Here is a 20,410-nt window from a genome sequence, read left to right as displayed (position 1 = left end):
GGGGGCCACTTAGGGAGCTGGGGCAAAATCAGTACTTGGTCCTGGTAGTGAAGGCAGGGGGCTGGACTCAATGACCTTTCAAGGTCCGTTCTAGGAGATAAGATATCTTCATTTATTTATAAAGGGATCTGGGGGTTCTAGCGGATCACAAGCTAAATATGAGTCAACAGTGTCACACTATTTCAAAACAGCAAACATCGTTCTGAGATGTATTGCCAGGAATGTTGTAACAAGAGATGCTTGTTGCGCTGATAATGTCTCAACTGGAGTATTGTGTGCAGTTCAGGGTGCCACATTTCAGGAAAGATGTGGACAAATTGGAGAAAGTCCTGAGAGGAGCAACAAAAATGATTAAAAGTCTAGAAAACATGACCTATGAGGGAAGATTGAAAAAAAATTGGGTTTGTTTAGTCTGGAGAAGAGAAGACTGGGGGGGGGGGAACATAACAGTTTTCAAGTACATAAAAGAGGAGGGAGAAGAATTGTTCTTCTTAACCTCTGAGGATAGGACAAGAAGCAATAGGCTTAAATTGCAGCAAGGGTGATTTAGGTTGGACATTAGAAAAAACTTCCTAAGTGTCAGAGTGGTTAAGCACTGGAAGAAATTACCTAGGGAGGTTGTGGAATCTCCATCATTGGGGATTTTTAAGAGCAGGTTGGACAAACACCTGTCAGGGATGGTCTAGATAATACTTAGTCCTGCCTTGAGTGCAGGGGACTGGACTAGATGACCTCTCAAGGTCCCTTCCAGTTCTATGATTCTATGATTTCAGGAAAGATGTGGACAAAGTGGAGAAAGTCCAGAGGAAGCAACAAAAATGATTAAAGGTCTAGAAAACATGACCTATGATGGAAGATTGAAAAAAATTTGTTTGTTTAGTCTGGAAAAGAGAAGACTGAGAGGGGACATGATAGCAGTTTTCAAGTACGTAGAAGGTTGTTACAAGAAGGAGGGTGAAAATTGTTCTCAACTTCTGAGGATAGCACAAGAAGCAACGGGCTTAAATTGCAGTAAGGGAGGTTTAGGTCAGGGCCGGCTCTACCATTTTTGCCACTGCAAACAAACAAAAAAAAAAAAAGCCGCTCAGACCGTGCTGCCCCAAGAATGGATGGAATGCCGCCCCTTAGCATGTGCCACCCCAGTCACATGCTTCCTCCGCTGGAGCCTGGAGCCAGCCCAGGTTTAGGTTAGACATTAGGAAAAACATCCTAACTGTCATGGTAGTTAAGCACTGGAACAAATTGCTTAGGGAGGTCGTAGAATCTCTGTCATTGGAAGTTTTTAAGAACAGATTAGACAAACATCTGTCAGGAATGGTCTAGAGATAATGCTTAGTTCTGCCTTGAGTGGAGGGGACTGGACTAGATAACCTATTAGGTCTCATCCAGTCCTATGATTCTATGATATCAACAACATTTTCAACAGGAGAAAGTCTAAATGAATCCTTTTGACTTTCTTAGTTTGTTTCAGTAATGTCAATCATTTTGATAAGGAAAAAATGCTTTGTTTTGATTTTATTGTCATTTAATTTCATTTAGACTTTGGTATCACATTGACATTATCTAAATGTTTTTACCTTATTGGAATGAAGCAATGCGATGGTTCCTAACTGAATTGTTTTGGAATTTCTGTTCCATGGTAAATTTCAACTTTTTGTTCCAATTCAGAACAGAGACAAATGTCAAAATGTCAGGATTTCTCCTGGAGAATGGAAATTCCATTTTCTGATCACAGTAGTCATCAGTTCTGGGTAATTTTATATGCACTGCAGTGCAGCAATCTGCCTGTAATAGGTAGAAAGCTCTACTTGTCAACCTACTGACTACACCAGCAGACAGGTGGGAGATGCGGTGGGTGAATAATCAAAGTTTTGTCATCGTAGAATGACGTAGAAGAGGCCAGGGAGTTACTTGGCTAACTAGGCACTGGATCACACTGGCTCTTTGATTAATTCTACCAATAGCTCTCTGTCTTCCTTTGGATGTGGTTGTTATTCTTTATAGTCCTATGGTGCCCAGGTATTTCAGCAATGGGGACTTTAAAATGCAGAGAGCAAGAATGATATTTTGCATTTCTCTAGTACCTTACATCAAACTATCTTCATGCACTCTACAAACACCGGGCCTGACTCACCCCATGCCTTACTCCAATTCCATCCTGACGTGACTGCATTAATTTAGATGGAATCACCCCAATGTAAAACTTGACCCTACAAAGCCCTGAGCGACTTGTTGAAGTCCATGGGAATTGTCAGCCCCCCAGCACCAGGAGATCCTTAGCACCTTGCAAGACTGAACTTGAAAAGCCTTGGATTATTATGGGAGGGGTAAGGGTGGTGGAGTTCATACTTTTGCCACAGCCCTGCTGGTTAGCTGCTCGGGAACTGGAGAAGGTTAGCTAGCATGCAGCTGCCAGCTTTCTTACTGTCTTGTCTGACCCCCCTGAGGTGGACTTTCAGTTTCCTTTGTTTCTTTGGGGGATTTGCTGTGCTTTTCTGGGGACATTTTCCTAATGCTGGCAGCATATCCCCAAGATCTCTGACTGCAACAGGGGATAAATGGATCCCTAAGAAGGCAAAATCCACCTCAAGGAAAGTTAAGTCAATGGGATATTTGTAGGAGAAATCTAATCTGGTGAAGCAGAACCGCATTCTCCAGAGGGGAGGAGAGGGGAGGGCAGAGAGAAAAGAGGAACAGAGGTATTGATTGGATAGGCAATGATGTGACATTCCTCTCTGATTGGTGATGAGAAGTGGCCTGGGCATGGTGCCAGGGCTTTCCCAGACCTAATCCTTCCCAGCTGTTCCAGCATCAGGAAGGGTAGAACTGCAGGAGGTGAAAAGGAGGGCTCATGTCTCCACCGCTGCAGCTGCTGCTGTGAGACAAACACCACAAAAACCACAGCAAAAAAATGAAACCAGGGAGATATTCAGGGAAATTCCACTGTCTCTTGGGAGAGCCAAGAACAGCCCACGCTCCCACCGAGCACAAATGCTGGCAGGCTTGTGCAACTGGAGAAAAGGTCACTGGCCAACGGGGCCTTAATTGCACCTCAGCGCTGTCCCCAAATGGCACCCACCCCATGTCCCTCCACCCTCACATGCCTTGGAGCAAAGAAATTCCACGTAGGGTGTGTCCAATGGAGGTGTGATTGCAGCGTGGGTAGGCATAGCTATGGCAGCTTTCATCTAGCTAGTGCAGGTAACAATAGTGGCAAGACTTGGCAGCATGGGCTTAAGCCGGGGACCCTGGATACATATTTGGTGTTCCTAGCCCTCACTGAAGTTCCTGCCACCAAGTCTGGGCAAGCTTATGTTGTTATGTTCAATTACTTGCAACTGGATAGAGAGTAGAGCAGATCTCTTGCAAACACCTAAGGTACTGAGTGATCACTGAACACCACAGTGACCACTGCTCGTCTTGTTGATCGGTATTGTCTCATAGGTTTCCCCCCTCACACATCTGTCTGTTGCATCCACCTGTTGTCTCTTATCTTATACTTGGATAGTAAGCTCCTAGGGGCAGGGACCATCTGTTTGTTCTATGTTTGTACAGCACCTAGTGCAACGGGATCCTGATCCATGACTTGGGCCCCTCGGCTCTACTATAATACAAATAATTAACAAAGAGACAAATGTTTGGCTGCAGGTGCAAGTGCAGGATTGAATGTGCAAGTCTGGTGTCTGCCACATAGGAGATGCCTTGCAGAATTCTGCCCATGCTTTCCTCATTGTGAAGCTCTGGCCAGCCATTAACTTTGCAATAACAAGCCGGAGACTTTTGCTAGCCAGACTCCTAATTTCCTATTCTTACAGGCAATTGAACTGAGGAAAGCAAATATAAAAATACTATAAGAAAATAGAGATAGCCCTCATAACAGCAACCGCTTCCAGAGCTCCTGGAGACAGCATCACTCATCCCATTCATGTCACAACTCTGTCTATATAGAATTCTGCCATCTAAACCAGCAAGGGAACTTAAGGGCCTAGTCATTTGTAACTCAGAGAGCTGTTCATTAGACATCTTTGCTCCTTAAGATCTTATGTGCATTAGGCCAGAAGTCCAAGATAGGTTTCCTGCAATATGTAATAAATCCCCAGGCCCTTTAGAGCAGTGCCAGCACAAACCACTGCAGGTGCTTTTTCCATATCTGTCACCCTGCCCATGGGTGGTGGGTAGCATAGGCCGGGGAAGGCTGTGTCTCCCAAACAGCCTGGCGTGGCCCCACCCATGCTCTGCCCTCAGGCCCCCTCCTCCCTGCTTCCAGTTCCCTTCCTGGTGCTCTTCCGTGGCCAAGAGGCTGGGGCAGGCAGGCTGGGGCCAGTACTCACAAGGCTCGGGGCTGAGGGTGCTGCACCACCTATCCACCCGGCGCTGGGATTGGGGGTGCTCCGGCTGTACCACCCGCCCGGCACACTGGGGGGGTGTGTGCTCTGGACTCCAGAAGGGGATGGGGGGTGGAAGGGGAGGAGCGGGGCCTTGGGTACAGGGGGAGGGGCTAGGGGCTAGCCTCCCCCAATGGCTTGTTCACCTGCCGCCCATGATCCTGCCCTACTTTAGCTGTAGATGTAGTCATTCCCCTAAGGAGATGGATGGTATCCTCAGCCTTGGTCCCAGAGTGGTAGAGCACCAGTAGCGCTGTATAGCCTCCACAAGGGTGGTTTCCTCCTCCAGCTGACATTCTCTGGTGGTGTTGGAAGTACAATACTGTATAAGATGAACCATGGGTCTGATGTAGTATGGCAAGCTCTTTATTCTCACGCTCATAATTTTATTAGCAAAATCCAAGTGGGTACTCCTTGATTTTTCAGGGTAAGATGTCCAAAAGTAACTGGTCATTTTGGGGTGCTGCAGTTTTGGGGTGCCCAATTTTAGCCACCTTTTCAGAGTTTCTTGATGTTCAACATGTGGGTACAGATTGGAGTAGGTTGCTTGTTCCCTAACCCCCATACCAGGCACGCCCTCTAAGGTGTCTCCAGTTTGCACCCAAAATCACTAGTTATGGTATTTTTTCTGATCTTGGCCTCAGGGTATAACAGTCTTTGAATCAATATACTGTAGTTGTCACTGACCTGAGTTGTAATTGACCTGTGGGGCCAAATTTCCAAAGTGATCCCATAGTTGGGCCTGCTAACTGCATCTGTTTCCCCCTGTAAATAGTCAACCAGGCATGTAATCACTGGAGTTGTACATGCAAAAGCACATGTTTATTGCAGGTCCATTTGTGGGAGCACATATAGGGTTACCATATTTAGTGCCTCCGAAAGGAGGACACTTTAAAGGGCCCCAGTCCCGCCCCCAGCCCCGCCCCCGCGCCCGCCCCAACCCCGCCCCCTCCCCAAAGTCTCCGCCCCCTCCCCTGCTTCCCGGGAACATTTGAGTCGCGGGAAGCCTGAAGCAGGTAAGGGGGTGTGTGTGGGGGGGGGAGGAGGCGCGGCCCACCCCCGGCACCGCAGGTCCCCAGCCCGTCCCCCGAGCCGCCGGCCGAGCCCCCGACCCGGCACCCGAGCCGCCGGCCGAGCCCCCCGGCCCGGCCCCGGGCCCCCCCGAGCACCGCCGGCCGAGCCCCCGGCCCGGCACCCGAGCACCGCCGGCCGAGCCCCTGGCCCAGCACCTGGCCCGGCACCCGGCCACCCCGAGCACCGCCGGCACCCGAGCCGCCGGCCGAGCCCCCCGGCCCGGCCCCGGGCCCCCCCGAGCACCGCCGGCCGAGCCCCCGGCCCGGCACTGCCGGCCAGGCCCCCCGAGCCCCCGGCCCGGCACCGGGTGTCCATGCTTAGAGGCCTAAAGCCAGGGACAAGGCCTTAACTCTGCCCAGTCCCACCAAATGAAGGTCCTATGGGATTCAGCATTTGTATCCCTGAGGTCAACCAGATGTGTGACAGTTTGTCCCGCTCTGAGGCTGAACTGCAGATGACAGTTCCACTGCCTGCTTACAGTTTGTGGTATGAGGCCTTTATGAGGCTGTGATAGTATCGTGTGCCTGGGAGCGAAGGGGTCTCTGAATTCAATCCTGCAGCTCCCCCTTCCAAAGGGGAGGGTTTATTACACTTGGAAATGGCCACCTATTAAAATTTACTGCACAAGAATCTTATTCTCTGAGCAGCTTGGAAAGAGATGACAGGGTCCTGTACATTTCAATAGACTTTCCTCCCTATAAAAGTGGATCAGAAAGGCAGAGCCCTGCTGGGGAGGAAGAGGGGCCAGCGGCAGCAGGGTCTCTGGCCCTGATTCTGTGCTTGGTTTTTTTTGTGGGCTCCCCCAGGAGCAAAGTGGCAAGTCCGAGGCTGTTGTGGGGCTTGTTTTATGGATCCGTGGGATGTTGTGAAAGCAAATATTCCCTTTTGACTGACGGGTCCATCAACCTTGATGGTGTCATCCCTTTAATATTTTAACAATCTGTCTGGAGAAGCACAGCGTGTACGAGGCACTAAATGTCTCCCCTGTTAATAAACAGTATTTATGGGGAAAGCTTTTATTGCCAGCTGACATTTTAGCAGCGAGCACACTGGGGCGGTTGCTGCTGTACAATGTGTTTCCCTCCCCTTCCCTCCCTGCCCCACGGAGGAAATGTTAACTTGATCTTTCCAGGCATGATCAGAGTTGGAGGGGCAGTTCAGAGACTGCAGGGCTGTGGTGGGGGGCGGGGCCAGTGGACTGGGTTTGCTCTGCTCTCTGAGCTGTGCAGGAATCCAACAAAGGGGTGCAGTGGTACTTGTGTAATAAGGGACAAGATCTCTTTGGGACCCGCTGGGAGCCTCCATAACGAATGAAGAATTCCCAGCTTGTTTCAGAGACTGCCATGTGCCACAGTGATAATTTCCCTCTGTGCGCACATCATTTTCCCGACAGCACTTAGTGTTTAGAGTGTGCTCTTCATCTTCCGTGGGTTGCACAGGCATTACCTCACTGCACAGCACCCCTTGGAGGCACGTATTATTAGGATATATGCCCTGGCTTGCAACAGCCTCCCACATAACTCAGGGTAGAAGGCCTCCTGCGGTGGGAAGCCCATCTGGAGTGGATATGCATCTCCTGTCCAGGACTCCCAGAAGCCCAGGAAGGCAGACCCCGAACTAAAGCTAGGGGGTGGGAAATCAAGGGGTGAGATTGCTTTGAGCACAGCTGTCCCCCATTAGCACAGCGGATGCAATTTACATGCCTGCCACACTTCAGCAGCTGGGTGAATCTAGTTCACTGTCTCTGGTTTACAGATGGGGAAACTGAGGCACGGAGTTGAACTGACATGCCCAAGTCCACATGAGTCTATGTCACAGCCAGCAATAGAATTCAAGAGCTCCTGGCTCCCACTCTTGTGCTCAGAATGCCAGTCAAATCTGCTTCTCTTATTTCAGAGACTAGGATTGTGTTATAGCCTTTTCCCCTCTCCGTATTCCCGCATGAGAATTCATGGGGAGTTCTACATACCTTGGAGTGATTCTAAACTTACCGTGAACCAGCCCTGAAAACAGAGGTTAAAAATAATCAGTATAACTCAACTGATCTTGGAAAGCTGTAGCTGCCTCTCCTACTACCTGTTCTCCAGGAATGGGCTTTCTCCAAGGATGGGCTCCCTGAGTATGGTCTTTTTCAGGCTAGTGGCCTGGGGTGATGACATTGTAACCCAAGTGTCAGCATCATGACACCATGCATTCTGGTGCTGTCACCTGAACGGGAACTTCTTTCGGTTCCCTGCCCGTTAATGCCGAGCATAGCTTTCAGAGAGAGCCATGCAACATTATGATCAGTTTCATTTGGGACCAGACCTGTTTGGTCTCTTGCCTGAAGCTCAGTGTCATCCGTGGCTTGGCTTAGTTTAAGAGAAATAAGGAGACTGAGGATCGCCCAGGCTTGCCAAAGCAATCTCAACCAGCTGGGGAATGAAGGATTTGACTAATGCCCCCTACTCAGCTCATCACTTGGGCTATTTAAAGCTAGTTTAGAAAAAGCCCTTATAGAGGGTATTTGATCACTTACTTATTACAGTTTCCTTGGAAGCTCTAAGCATACAGCACATAGCAAGAGACAGTCCTTGCCCCCAGATGCTAACAGTCAAAGTAGACAAGACAGTCAAAGGGAGAAAGGAGATGACTCACCCAAGCTCATGCAGCAGGTTAGTGATGTAGCCCAGAAGAGAACCCCAAGTCTCCTGCTACTGGGCCCTATGTAATAGACCACATTGCACTAGTTTCCGGAGGTCCTTGGACAAATTTCCCGATGAAAGATTTTCCATCTGTAACTGGAGTGTGATGTGTGTGAATAGTTTATCCTGTGTCTGTTAACAGAGTCTGGGTTTTAGTCCAGTCAGTTGCTTCTTGGTTTTTATTCTTCAAGTGTTTTCTTCCCTGGTATTTGAAAAATCTTGCTGTAAAGAGGGTTTCAAAAATGCTGGCAGAAGGAAGAGGGTTTGGGATGTGCAGATGTGTGATTGATTTGATGGGAGAAGCATTCTTTAGTAGTTGGAATGACCATTATCAGGGTGGCTGGGGATAGCTTCGGTAAGTCTGGGGCTATCACAGGCAGCTGAAGGATTTGACTGAAACCTGCTAGTCAATCCAAGTACAAGTTCACCTGTCTTCAGTTCACTGTCTCCAGGAGGTGGTTTATGGACTCAGAACCCAGTGATGAGCATGGTATAGGTGCCTGGGTAGACAGACAAATATTCATTTTCGGGTATCTGTGTAGTCCATCAGAAACAATCCTGCATTATCAGAGACAGATTTCATTATTTAAGAGGACTGTCCCCTTTCCTGCATCCTAATTCACTTACAAGATCGCAAGTCTTGTATAGCACTCCATGTTGTGTGCAAGAAAAAAAAACTGTCTCATGAGTGGCTGAAAAGAATCTTATGGCAAGCCAGTAAATTTACATTGTTCAACATCTCAGAGGTTGATAATACTGAAGTCTGGAGGAATGAATACAGTTGGAAATCGTTGCACCTTACTAACTGCCTCGAAGTTCAGTGAAAACTACTATTTGCCTCTTATGTCCCCCCGGCTTCATCTGGCCTTTAAGAATAGACTTGTCTGGGACAACCTGCTGGAACTTTGTCCCGTTAGATGGAATTCTAACCTACAGTAGGTGACTGACTGGCCGAATACATATATCGACTTCTTGTTTAATTGAATAATGACATTTATCATTCTACAAGGTAAATATTGACCTTGGAATCACCTTGATCAATATTTACTTTCTAGGTCAATACATCTTGATAACACTGGTCTACAATTTTTGAGAAGTCGTCTGCTTCAGAGATAAAATGTGCTATTTATTATGTATTTTGATGTGCTGAATTCAAATATGACAATTAAAACAACTGATTGGCTACTGTTTCTAAGATATTTAAGTTTTTACATTTTATGTCTATGTATATTGTGTAGATAGTAGAGTTTTAATCATAAATTGTAAACCTAGGTCTTTTCATGTGTTTATGGTTGCTTTACATGATATTTCACCTGTCCTGTTTATGTAACACTTTAAAAATCAGCAAAAGAGTTATATAAATAAAATTTATTATGAAACAAAAGGCAAACTATTATGTACATAGTTTAGTCCTATTCAGTGTCTACTCGGCGCTTCTTGGCTTGTCTCTTGTATTCATTAAATGGAGCATCTCTTGTCACTGTCCAGCAATAGTCTGCAAGCATTGACTGGCTCCATTTGCCCTGATAGCATTTCTCCATTGTTGCAATGTCCTGGTGAAATCGCTCGCCGTGTTTGTCGCTCACTACTCTGCAGTTCGGTGGAAAAAAATCTAGATGAAAGTGCAAAAAATGTATCTTTAGTGACATGTTGCAACCAAGGCTTTTGTATGCCTTGAGGAGGTTTTCCACCAACAACCTGTAGTTGTCTGCCTTGTTGTTTCCGAGAAAATTTATTGCCACTAACTGGAAGGCTTTCCATGCCGTCTTTTTCTTGCCACGCAGTGCATGGTCAAATGCATCATCTCAAAGAAGTTCACGAATCTGAGGACCAACAAAGACACCTTCCTTTATCTTAGCTTCACTTAACCTTGGAAATTTTCCACGGAGGTACTTGAAAGCTGCTTGTGTTTTGTCAATGGCCTTGACAAAGTTCTTTATCAGACCCAGCTTCATGTGTAAGGATGGTAACAAAATCTTCCTTGATTCAACAAGTGGTGGATGCTGAACACTTTTCCTCCCAGGCTCCGATAACTGTCAGAGTGGCCATTCTTGATATAGTGGGAATCTCTTGCATGACTATCCCATTCGCAGAGAAAACAGCAGTACTTTGTGTATCCAGTCTGCAGACCAAGCAAGAGAGCAGCAACCTTCAAATCGCCACAAAGCTGCCACTGATGTTGGTCATAGTTTATGCACCTCAAAAGTTGTTTCATGTTGTCATAGGTTTCCTTCATATGGACTGCATGACCAACTGGAATTGATGGCAAAACATTGCCATTATGCAGTAAAACAGCTTTAAGACTCGTCTTTGATGAATCAATGAACAGTATCCACTCATCTGGATCCTGAACGATGTTGAGGGCTGCCGTCACACCATCGATGTTGTTGCAGGCTACAAGATCACCTTCCATGAAGAAGAATGGGACAAGATCCTTTTGACAGTCACGGAACATGGAAACCCTAACATCACCTGCCAGGAGATTCCACTGCTGTAGTCTGGAGCCCAACAGCTCTGCCTTACCCTTGAGTAGTTCCAAATCCCTGACATGGTCATTCAGTTCACCTTGTGTTATGAGGTGTGGTTCAGAGGAGGAGGATGGGAGAAAATGTGGGTCCTGTGACATTGATGGTTTGGGACCAGAAGTTTCATCCTCTTCCTCTTCCTCGTCTGACTCAAGTGAGAATGATTCTGGTGCATCAGGAACCGGCAGTCCTTCTCCGTGGGGTACTGGGCGTATAGCTGATGGAATGTTTGGATAATGCACAGTCCACTTTTTTCTTCTTTGACACACCTTTCCCAACTGGAAGCACCATGCAGAAGTAACAATTGCTGGTATGATCTGTTGGCTCTCTCCAAATCATTGGCACTGCAAAAGGCATAGATTTCCTTTTCCTGTTCATCCACTGGCGAAGATTTGTTGCACAAGTGTTGCAGCATATGTGTGGGGCCCACCTTTTGTCCTGATCTCCAATTTTGCAGCCAAAATAAAGGTGATATGGTTAAGAAAGCCTAGTGGTTATACTGCGCTTTTGTGATGCAAAAGTCATTTCACCACAAACGTAGCAGAAGTTATTTGCACTGTTCACACAAGTACGAGGCATCTCTGCTCACTTTGGCTAAACAGAAATGTGTCCCTTTGCAAAATCAAACACTGACAAATAAGAGAGCATGACACTGTATGATTTCTAGAGCTGATATAGGGCAATTTGTTCAGCAGAGTGATGTAAGCTTCGTTATGATTGCATCATCCATGACTTCTAGGAATAACATGATGCAATTCATATCATGTATGATGCAATACCAGCTTCAGATTGCATCATTCATTGTTTTGCCTAAAAAGCAAGTACTGTCCAAACCCAGTCATAGACTTATTCATAGATTCAGTCAAAGATGTATTTTAGTCATTTCTGGTTTAAATTGAGATCCCTTCCCTTTATAACTCACTTATCCTCCGCCATTCCCAAGTCAAGGGTTGTATATACTGACCCAATAGCATATCTTGAAAACTAGAGCCAATCAACAATTTTAAGCATCATTTTTGTTCTCAGTGACCCAGAATTAGTAAAGTTGGACTACATTTATTTCAGAAGCATTTTGGCTGTAGAGCAGTGTAATCAGCTCAACAGAAGTTGATATGTCTTGCTTTGTGTCGGTTAACAGCTTGTGGGAAAGAATTCTGATGAGTTTGATGGTGATGGATTAGAAAAGCCCTGAAATCTTATTGAAATCCACATGCCTTAAAAGAACACTATCCGGTAGTTTAAATCAAAATTTTACAAAAGTAACAGCCCCAGGAATATTTTCATGAAGCCCTTTTGAAAATGTTAATGAGAAATTCTTCTATGCTGATGATTTTACTTCAAGATTCCCCTCCAGGGTTGGAAATGCAAACTGCAACATTGTGCTAGTGCTAGAAAGTGAAACTGGCCATTCTAATTTCACTGTCTAAACTGAATGACTTGCAAAACGTGCGTAAACAGAATCAATGGTGAGAAGGAATTTAGAGTTGGACAATCTGTTCAGATGTAGTAATCAAAAGGGCTATCAGAAACACAGTCCAGGAATTTTTATTCATATATAGGACCAATTCTGCTATCAACCACGTTGATGCAAATCTGGTGTAACTCCATTGACTTCCGTAGAGTTACTCCAGATTTACCCCAATGTTAGTGAGAGTAGAATCTGTCCATTGATTTATATCTTGATGGTGACTCCTTGAGCTGAAACCTCACCACCACCACCACCCCCAACCCAGAAAAATGAAAGGTAGCCAAATGGAATGAAAAACCATTTGCACTGCAGGAAAGCTGAGAGCAAAAGACAAGTATTTCCTGAAATCAAAGGCCTGGGGCTCCTTACCGATGACGAAAATGCTCACCAGTGTAGACCTGATTGAAAAATGGAATTTCTGTCCCATTTCAAATTCTATTATTTTGATACTTCTTTTTGTCCCAAATCAGGACACACTCAAAAGATTTGATGATATTGTCAGCACGCCTGCATTCTCGTCTTAATTCTGCCAGGGAGTGTTGCCTAGTGGATAGAGCACTAGACTGGGACTCTAGAGAGCTGGGGTTCTATTTACAACTCTACTAGTGACCTTGGGCAAGTCATGGCCCTCTCTGTGCCTCAGTTTCCTCATCTGTAAAATGGGACTAAAGTGATTGGCCTCCTTTGTAAAGCACGTTGAACTACAGAGGGAAAGTGCTATATAAGAGCTAGGTATTATTATTTTATTACACTTGCACAATTAGTGTCTGGTTTGTTTTAGCCCTGCTGCAAACAGGGCTCAGGCATTTCTAGCACCATGTCATGAGAACCTGCTTGGACCTTCTGGGCCCTGTCCACACTAACATTTGCACTGGGCAGCTGCACCAGTACTAAAAAGCTGCCACTACATTTCCTATTGTAGACAAATCTTAAGAGCTTGTCTATGCGCAAATGTTTGCCGGTTTAGTTAAATTGGTGCAAACTACAAGTGGGGTGCTGAAGAAACTCTGCTGTGATCCCAATGTGCAAAGTAGGCCATGGGAAAGCTGTAGCTGTGTGTGTATCCATCTTTTGCAGTTTCCAACCCCAAATACTTGACCCCTTAGGGTATGCCTTCACTGCAGAGTTAACCTGGGCTAGCCTAGCATGGGTGGAGCATCCTCATTAGTATCAGATCCAGGTGGGTGCATCTACAATGATGGTGTACAGGCCAGTATGCTATGGATTCCTAGCAGGATATCCCATAGATATGATTTTCTCCTTGCACTGAAATCCCATCTGTTCAATCCTCTCTGCTGCCAGCTGCTCAGAGATATCATCATACAAGAAAAGTGGTGTCAGCTTCTGGCCAGCTGCCAGCACACTGGCAGGTAGGTTTCTTGGGGTGTATCTCTGTCAGGGCCGGTGCAACCTACTAGGTGACCTAGGCGGTCACCTAGTGCACTAGCATTTGGGGGGGCGGCATTTTCTTCGGCGGCGACTGGCTCTTCGGCCGCCCCAGTCATCGTCTGCATTTAGGCGGAGGGAGCTGGGGCAGCGAGGTGTGGGGAGGGCCGCCTGCAGCAAGTAAGGGGGGAGGGCGGCGGCACCCAGGGAACTCCCTGTCCCAGCTCACCTCTGCTCCGCCTACTCCCCTGAGCACGCCGCCCCGCTCTGCTTCTTTCCCTCCCAGGCTTGTGGCGCCAAACAGCTGATTGGCGCCACAAGCCTGGGAGGCAGGAGAAGTGGAGCAGCAACGGCATGCTCAGGGAGGAGGTGGAGCAGAGGGAAGCTGGGTTGAGGAGCTGCCACAGGGCTCAAGGAGGGGGCGGAACAGAGGTGAACTGGGGTGGGGAGCTGCCGCACGGCTCCCCAGATGGGGTGGGGGGGAGAGCTGCCACGGGGGAGGCGCCTCAGGGTGGAGGGGGGGTGGGGAGCTGCCGTGGGGGAGGTGCCTCAGGACGGGGAGGGGGGAGCTGCCACAGGGCTCGGGGAGGGGGTGGAGCAGAGGTGAGCTGGGGTGGGGAGCTGCCACACGGCTCCCCAGGCCGGGGGTGTGTGGAGAGCTTCCGCGGGGGGGTGCCTCAGGGCGGAGGGGGGTGGGGAGCTGCTGCACAGCTCCCCGGGCGGCGGGGGGAGAGCTGCCCCAGGGGATGAGCCTCAAGGCTGAGAGGGGGGTGGGGAGCTGCCACGGGGGAGGTGCCTCAGGGTGTGGGGGGGGGTGAGGAGCTGCCGTGGGGTGCCTCAAGGCGGGGAACTGCCGCAGGGCTTGGGGAGGGCACAAGGTGGAAATTTCGCCTAGGGTGCGAAACATCCTTGCACCAGCCCTGATCTCTGTTCACATGCTGTGGAATGGAGCGGGCAAATGGGGGGGTTAAAACGCTGAGCCAGGTGACTTCCAGTGTGGAAGATGGGAAGAATTAATCAAGAAAACATAGCCCAGGTGGAAATCGGGAACAGGATGGCTGAAGCTCTCACTGCAGAGTAGGCAAGTTGCCAGCCCAGGGTGAAGCAAAATATGAGCTCTCAAGCCTATACCCTCAGCCACGCCCGCTAATGCAAACTTCAAGCACCCTCAAAGCCTGGTTAGAGTTTTCTCTGTGTGGGTGGAAGTCACAGCCTGGGCTAACTGCAGTGAAGACACCTTACAGATATCCTGGCCCTGATTCTCCCCTAGCTGCATGTGAGCAAATGGCTCCGCCAGGTGCCAAAGTGAGCATGAAGCCACGCTGATCCTGGCGCATGCTGCACTCCTGTTGCACAGGAGCAAGGCCGTGGCAGCCTTCTGCAGGAGTTGGGTGCCGACTCTGCAATTATCCCTCCTGGATAATCTGAGCCTGCCATTGCCTTTCGTTGGCCGGAGAGTGGCAGCGGTGCTCGTGGTGGGATGGTTATAAGCTTTTGTGGGGGTAGATCTCTCCATCTCCTCACAGATGTAGCTGATAGATTTCAGTGCAGACTATCTCTGGCCATGGGTGGGTGTGCAAGTAGGATGCAGGGAGCCTTCTGCACCCTCGGCACCTCTGTGTAAATGCCACACATGGTCAGGCGCTACACTGGGGCAGTGCCGATGGGAGGGGTGGAGGGAGAGTTCAGCAATGTAGTAAAGTGGTCATGATAGGGTTAACTGGGTTATCCAGAGTACTATGGGACAGAACCAGGCTCCACCTCTCCCTTACTGCCTGGATAGCCAGTGGGAGTTACCTCCCAGTCTGTTGTGATGTAGTTCAATGCAGCTGCCTATGACTCGGAGTGCAGGCCGGGGACCTACTGCTTTATCTAACTGCATCACAACAGAGTCTGGGTGGGGAGAAATTTCAAACCGACTAATGGGGAAGTAAGAGAGGTGGAGCATGACTCCATCCTATAATACTCAGGGTTAATTGGGTCACCCAATCAAGACTTTACGGCAGCCCCCCTGCCCATAGAGGTCATGCACAGAGAGGGTAGTGGAGTTCCTACTTCCCATTATCACCTTGAGGAGTTCTAGGTGGGCCACCCAGTTACCTTCCAGGCTTCCCCAGTGCTGAACCCACCCTCCCCCTGACATTGGGGCAGTGCCACGATCTGGCCCTTCACGTATACCCCTTCTATCTCTGCCCCTTCTGCCAGAGCATTCACAGAGCTTTCACTGCCAGATCCAGTCAATGAGTATCCACCTACTCATGAGGGGCTTGCACGGCTGCTAAAGCTCGTAAGCATTTCCTGCGTCTCAGGTGGGTGAAAGAAGGCCTGAGGTGCTCAGTGCTTTCAGGATCTGGTCCTGCCCCCAGGTATCGAATAGGATCATGGCCCCTGCTCCCAGCTCAATGGTGAGAGGATGGACCAGACAGGGTGGCAGGCTCCTAGCTCTAGCAGCATCAGCAGGTAAAGACCCTGAGGGTATGTCTACACTACAGGATTACTCCGGATTTACAGAATTCGATTTTGGGCAACTGATTGTATAAAGTCAAGTGCATGCGGCCACACTAAGCACATTAATTTGGCGGTGTGCCTCCATGTACCGAGGCTAGCGTTGACTTCCGGAGCGTTGCACTGTGAGTAGCTATTCCATAGTTCCCGCAGTCTCCCCCGCCCACTGGAATTCTGGGTTGAGATCCCAATGCCTGATGGGGCAAAAAACATTGTTGCGGGTGGTTCTGGGTACATCCTCCCCCCTCCCTTCGTGAAAGCAATGGCAGACAACCGTTTCGCGCCTTTTTTCCTGGGTGAACTGTGCAGATGCCATACCACGGCAAGCATGGAGCCCGCTCAGCTCAAGACAGCAGTCATGAACATTGTAAACACCTCGCGCATTATCGTGCCATTTATGCTGAACCAGGACCTGAAAAACCAGGCAAAGAAGAGGCAGTTACGGCAGCGCAGCGACGAGAGTGATGAGGACATGGACACAGAATTCTCTCAAACCACGGGCCCTGGCGCTTTGGAGATGATGTTGTTAATGGGGCAGGTTCTAGCCGTGGAACACCCATTCTGGGCCCGGGAAACAAGCACAGACTGGTGGGACCGCATAGTGTTGCAGGTGTGGGACTATTCCCAGTGGCTGTGAAACTTTTGCATGCGTAAGGGCATTTTCATGGAACTTTGTAACTTGCTTTCCCCTGCCCTGAAGCACCAGAATGCCAAGATGAGAGCAGTCCTCACAGTTGAAAAGTGAGTGGCGATAGCCCTGTGGAAGCTTGCAACGCCAGACAGCTACTGGTCAGTCGGGAATCAATTTGGAGTGGGCAAATCTACTGTGGGGGCTGCTGTGATGCAAGTAGCCAAAGCAATCACTGAGCTACTGCTACCGAAGGTAGTGACTCTGACAAATGTGCAGGTCATAGTGGATGGCTTTGCTGCAATGGGATTCCCTAACTGTGGTGGGGCGATAGATGGAACCCATATCCCTATCTTGCCACCGGAGCACCAGGGCAGCCAGTACATAAACCGCAAGGGGTACTTTTCAATGGTGCTGCAAGCACTGGTGGATCACAAGGGACATTTCACCAACATCAACGTGCGATGGCCAGGAAGGGTTCATGACGCTCGCGTCTTCAGGAACACTACTCTGTTTAAACGGCTGCAGCAAGGGATTTACTTCCCAGACCAGAAAATAACTGTTGGGGATGTTGAAATGCCTATAGTTATCCTTGGGGACCCAGCCTACCCCTAAATGCCATGGCTCATGAAGCCATACACAGGCACCCTGGACAGTAGTCAGAAGCTGTTCAGCTACAGGCTGATCAAGTGCAGAATGGTGGTAGAATGTGCATTTGGACGTTTAAAGGGTCGCTGGCACACGTTACTGACTTGCTCAGACCTCAGCCAAAACAGTATTCCCATTGTTATTGCTGCTTCCTGTGTGCTCCACAATCTCTGTGAGAGTAAGGGGGAGACCTTTATGGTGGGGTGGGAGGCTGAGGCAGATCGTCTGGCCGCTGATTATGCACAGCCAGACACCAGGGCAATTAGAAGAGCGCACCAGGAAGCGCTGCGCATCAGAGAAGCTTTGAAAACCAGTTTCATGACTGGCCAGGCTACGGTGTGAAAGTTCTGTTTTTCTCCTTGATGAAAACCCGCCCCCTTGATTGACTCAGTCTCTGTAAGCAACCTACCCTCCCCCTTCGATCACAGCTTGCTTTCAAAGGAAATAAGTCACTATCTTTTTTAAAAATCATTTATTCTTTATTAATTGATTATAAAAAGAGGGAGAGAACTGACAAGGTAGCCTGGGTGGGGTTTGGGAGGAGGATAGGAGGGAAGGAAAAGGCCACTAAAAAGTTCAAAATAATGACAGCCTTTTGCTTGAGCTGTCCACTGGGGTGGAGTGGGAGGGTGCATGGAGCCTCCCCCACCCCCCGCATTCTTACACGTCTGGGGTGAGAAGGCTATGGAACATGGTGAGGGGGGAGGGTGGTTATACAGGGGCTGCAGCAGCACTCTGTGATCCTGCTGCCGTTCCTGAAGCTCCACCAGACGCCGGAGCATGTCCGTTTGCTCACACAGCAGCGTTGCATCCCGCCACCTCTCATCTCAAGCGTCCCTCATGTCCTCACGTTGGTCCCTCCTGTCCTCACATTCACTGGCATCTTTCCTGTACTTTGATACCGTGTCCTTCCACTCATTCAGATGAGCTCTTTCATCGCGGGTTGATGGCATGATTTCCAAGAACATGTTATCTCACTGTCTGTTTTTTTTCACTGCCTTGCTGAGATAGCCTTCGGGATGGAGGAGGGAGGCTTGAAAAATTTGCAGCTGCGGGAGGGAGGGAAAAAAGGAAGAGAAGTATTTTAAAAGATACATTTTACAGAACAATGCTTATACTCTTTCACGGTGAACAACGCTATTCACGTTACACAGCACATGTGATTCCGGTACAAGGTCGCATTTCGCATCTTATATTGAATGCCTGCGGCTTTGGTGTTAGAGAGCAGACGCAGGTCCGGGCAACAGAATTCGGCTTGCATGCGGCTATGGTAAGCCATTGTCTTTTGGCTTCTGCAACCTTCCTAAAAGCAGCGCCCTCCTTTCCCACATACCAAGCAAAGCCCATTGAGTGCTGCGGTTTTCCTGTTAACGTGCGGCAACAGAAACCCCCCGTCCCCCATCCAATTCCCTGGGATGATCGCTTTACCCCTCTTCCCACCACGTAGCTGGTATCAGGGAAGATCCCTGCTAGCCAAATGCGAAAAGCTCAGATCCCCTCTCACCCCACCCCCCACCCCCCGGCTTGGCAAACTGCAGGGAAGGATTTCTTTTCAGCACAGGCAAACAGCCCAGTAGGAACGGCCACCTCTGTCCCCTTAATTAATTTCCCATATTTCAACCAGGTTACCATGAATATATCACTCTCCTGAGGATAACACAGCGAGATAAAGAACGGATGTTGCTTGAATGCCAGCAAACACCGGGACCATATGCTGCCAGGCTTTGTCATGCAATGATACCAGATTACTTGCTACTAGCATGGCGTGGTCAAGTGTCCTACCATGGAATACGGAATAAGGCTGCACTGCCCAGAAACCTTCTGGAAAGGCTTTTGGTGTACCTCCAGGAGAGCTTCATGGCGATGTCCCTGGAGGATTTCCGCTCCATCCCCAGACACGTTAATAGACTTTTCCAGTAGCTGTACTGGCCGCGAATGCATGCCAAGTCCTCAGGGCAAATTAATAATTTAAAAAAGCTTGCTTTTAAACCATGTTTTATATTTACAAAGGTACACTCACCGGAGGTCCCATCCATGGCTTCATGATCTGGGATAATGCCTTGAGAGGGTACTTCAGTCAGGCTGAGAAAAAGATCCTGGCTGTTGGGGAGAACAGAGTGCTGTGTGCTCTCCGCAAGCTCGTCGTCCTCCTCCTCATCATCATCTTCCCCGTCCTCAGCCATGCCTGAGGATTCTGTGATTACATCCTCCTCTGAATCGACGGTCGGGGTGGGGTAGTAGGGGTGGCCCCCCCTAGAATTGCATGCAGCTCAGCATAGAAGCAGCATGTCTGCGGTTCTGACCCGGACCTTCTGTTTGCTTCTTTGGTTTTCTGGTAGGCTTGTCTGAGCTCCTTAACTTTCACGCGGCACTGTAGTGAGTCCCTATTGTGGTCTCTCTCCATCATGCCCTTAGAGATTTTTTCAAATGTTTTGGCATTTCGTCTTTTGGAACGTAGTTCTGCTAGCATGGAATCCTCTCCCCATATAGCGATCAGATCCAGTACCTCCTGTATGGTTCATGCTGGTGCTCTTTTTCGATTTTCAGACTGCATGATTACCTGTGCTGATGAGCTCTGCGTGGTCACCTGTGCTCTCCACGCTGGGCAAACAGGAAATGAAATTCAAAAGTTCGCGGGGCTTTTCCTGTCTACCTGGCCAATGCCTCCGAATTCAGAACGCTGTCCAGAGTGGTCACAATGGTGCACTGTGGGATAGCTCCCGGAGGCCAATACCATCGAATTGCAGCAACACTAACCCTAATTCGAAATGGCAATGTCGATTTCAGCGCTACTCCCCTCGTCGGGGAGGAGTAGAGAAATCGATTTTAATAGTCCTTTATGTCAAAGTAAATGGCTTCGTTGTGTGGACGGGTGCAGGGTTAATTCAATTTAACGCTGCTAAATTCGAACTAAACTCATAGTGTAGACCAGGCCTGGGACTGAGCCTGCTGGAAATCAGAAGTAACTTCACTGAGGTCAGCAGAGTCCTGTGGGCATAGAGCTGGTGGGAGTGAGATCAGAACCCAGGTTCCCCTCTGCAAGCATGTGTGGGAGGAATACAGAGATACTGGCTATGTGGTGTCAGAATCTCTGGACCAAAACTTGC

Source organism: Malaclemys terrapin, chromosome 9 (assembly GCF_027887155.1).
Source record: "Malaclemys terrapin pileata isolate rMalTer1 chromosome 9, rMalTer1.hap1, whole genome shotgun sequence".
Lineage (NCBI taxonomy): Eukaryota > Metazoa > Chordata > Testudines > Emydidae > Malaclemys > Malaclemys terrapin.
The sequence above is the reverse complement of the archived record's forward strand: the minus strand, read 5'-3'. Positions refer to the sequence as shown.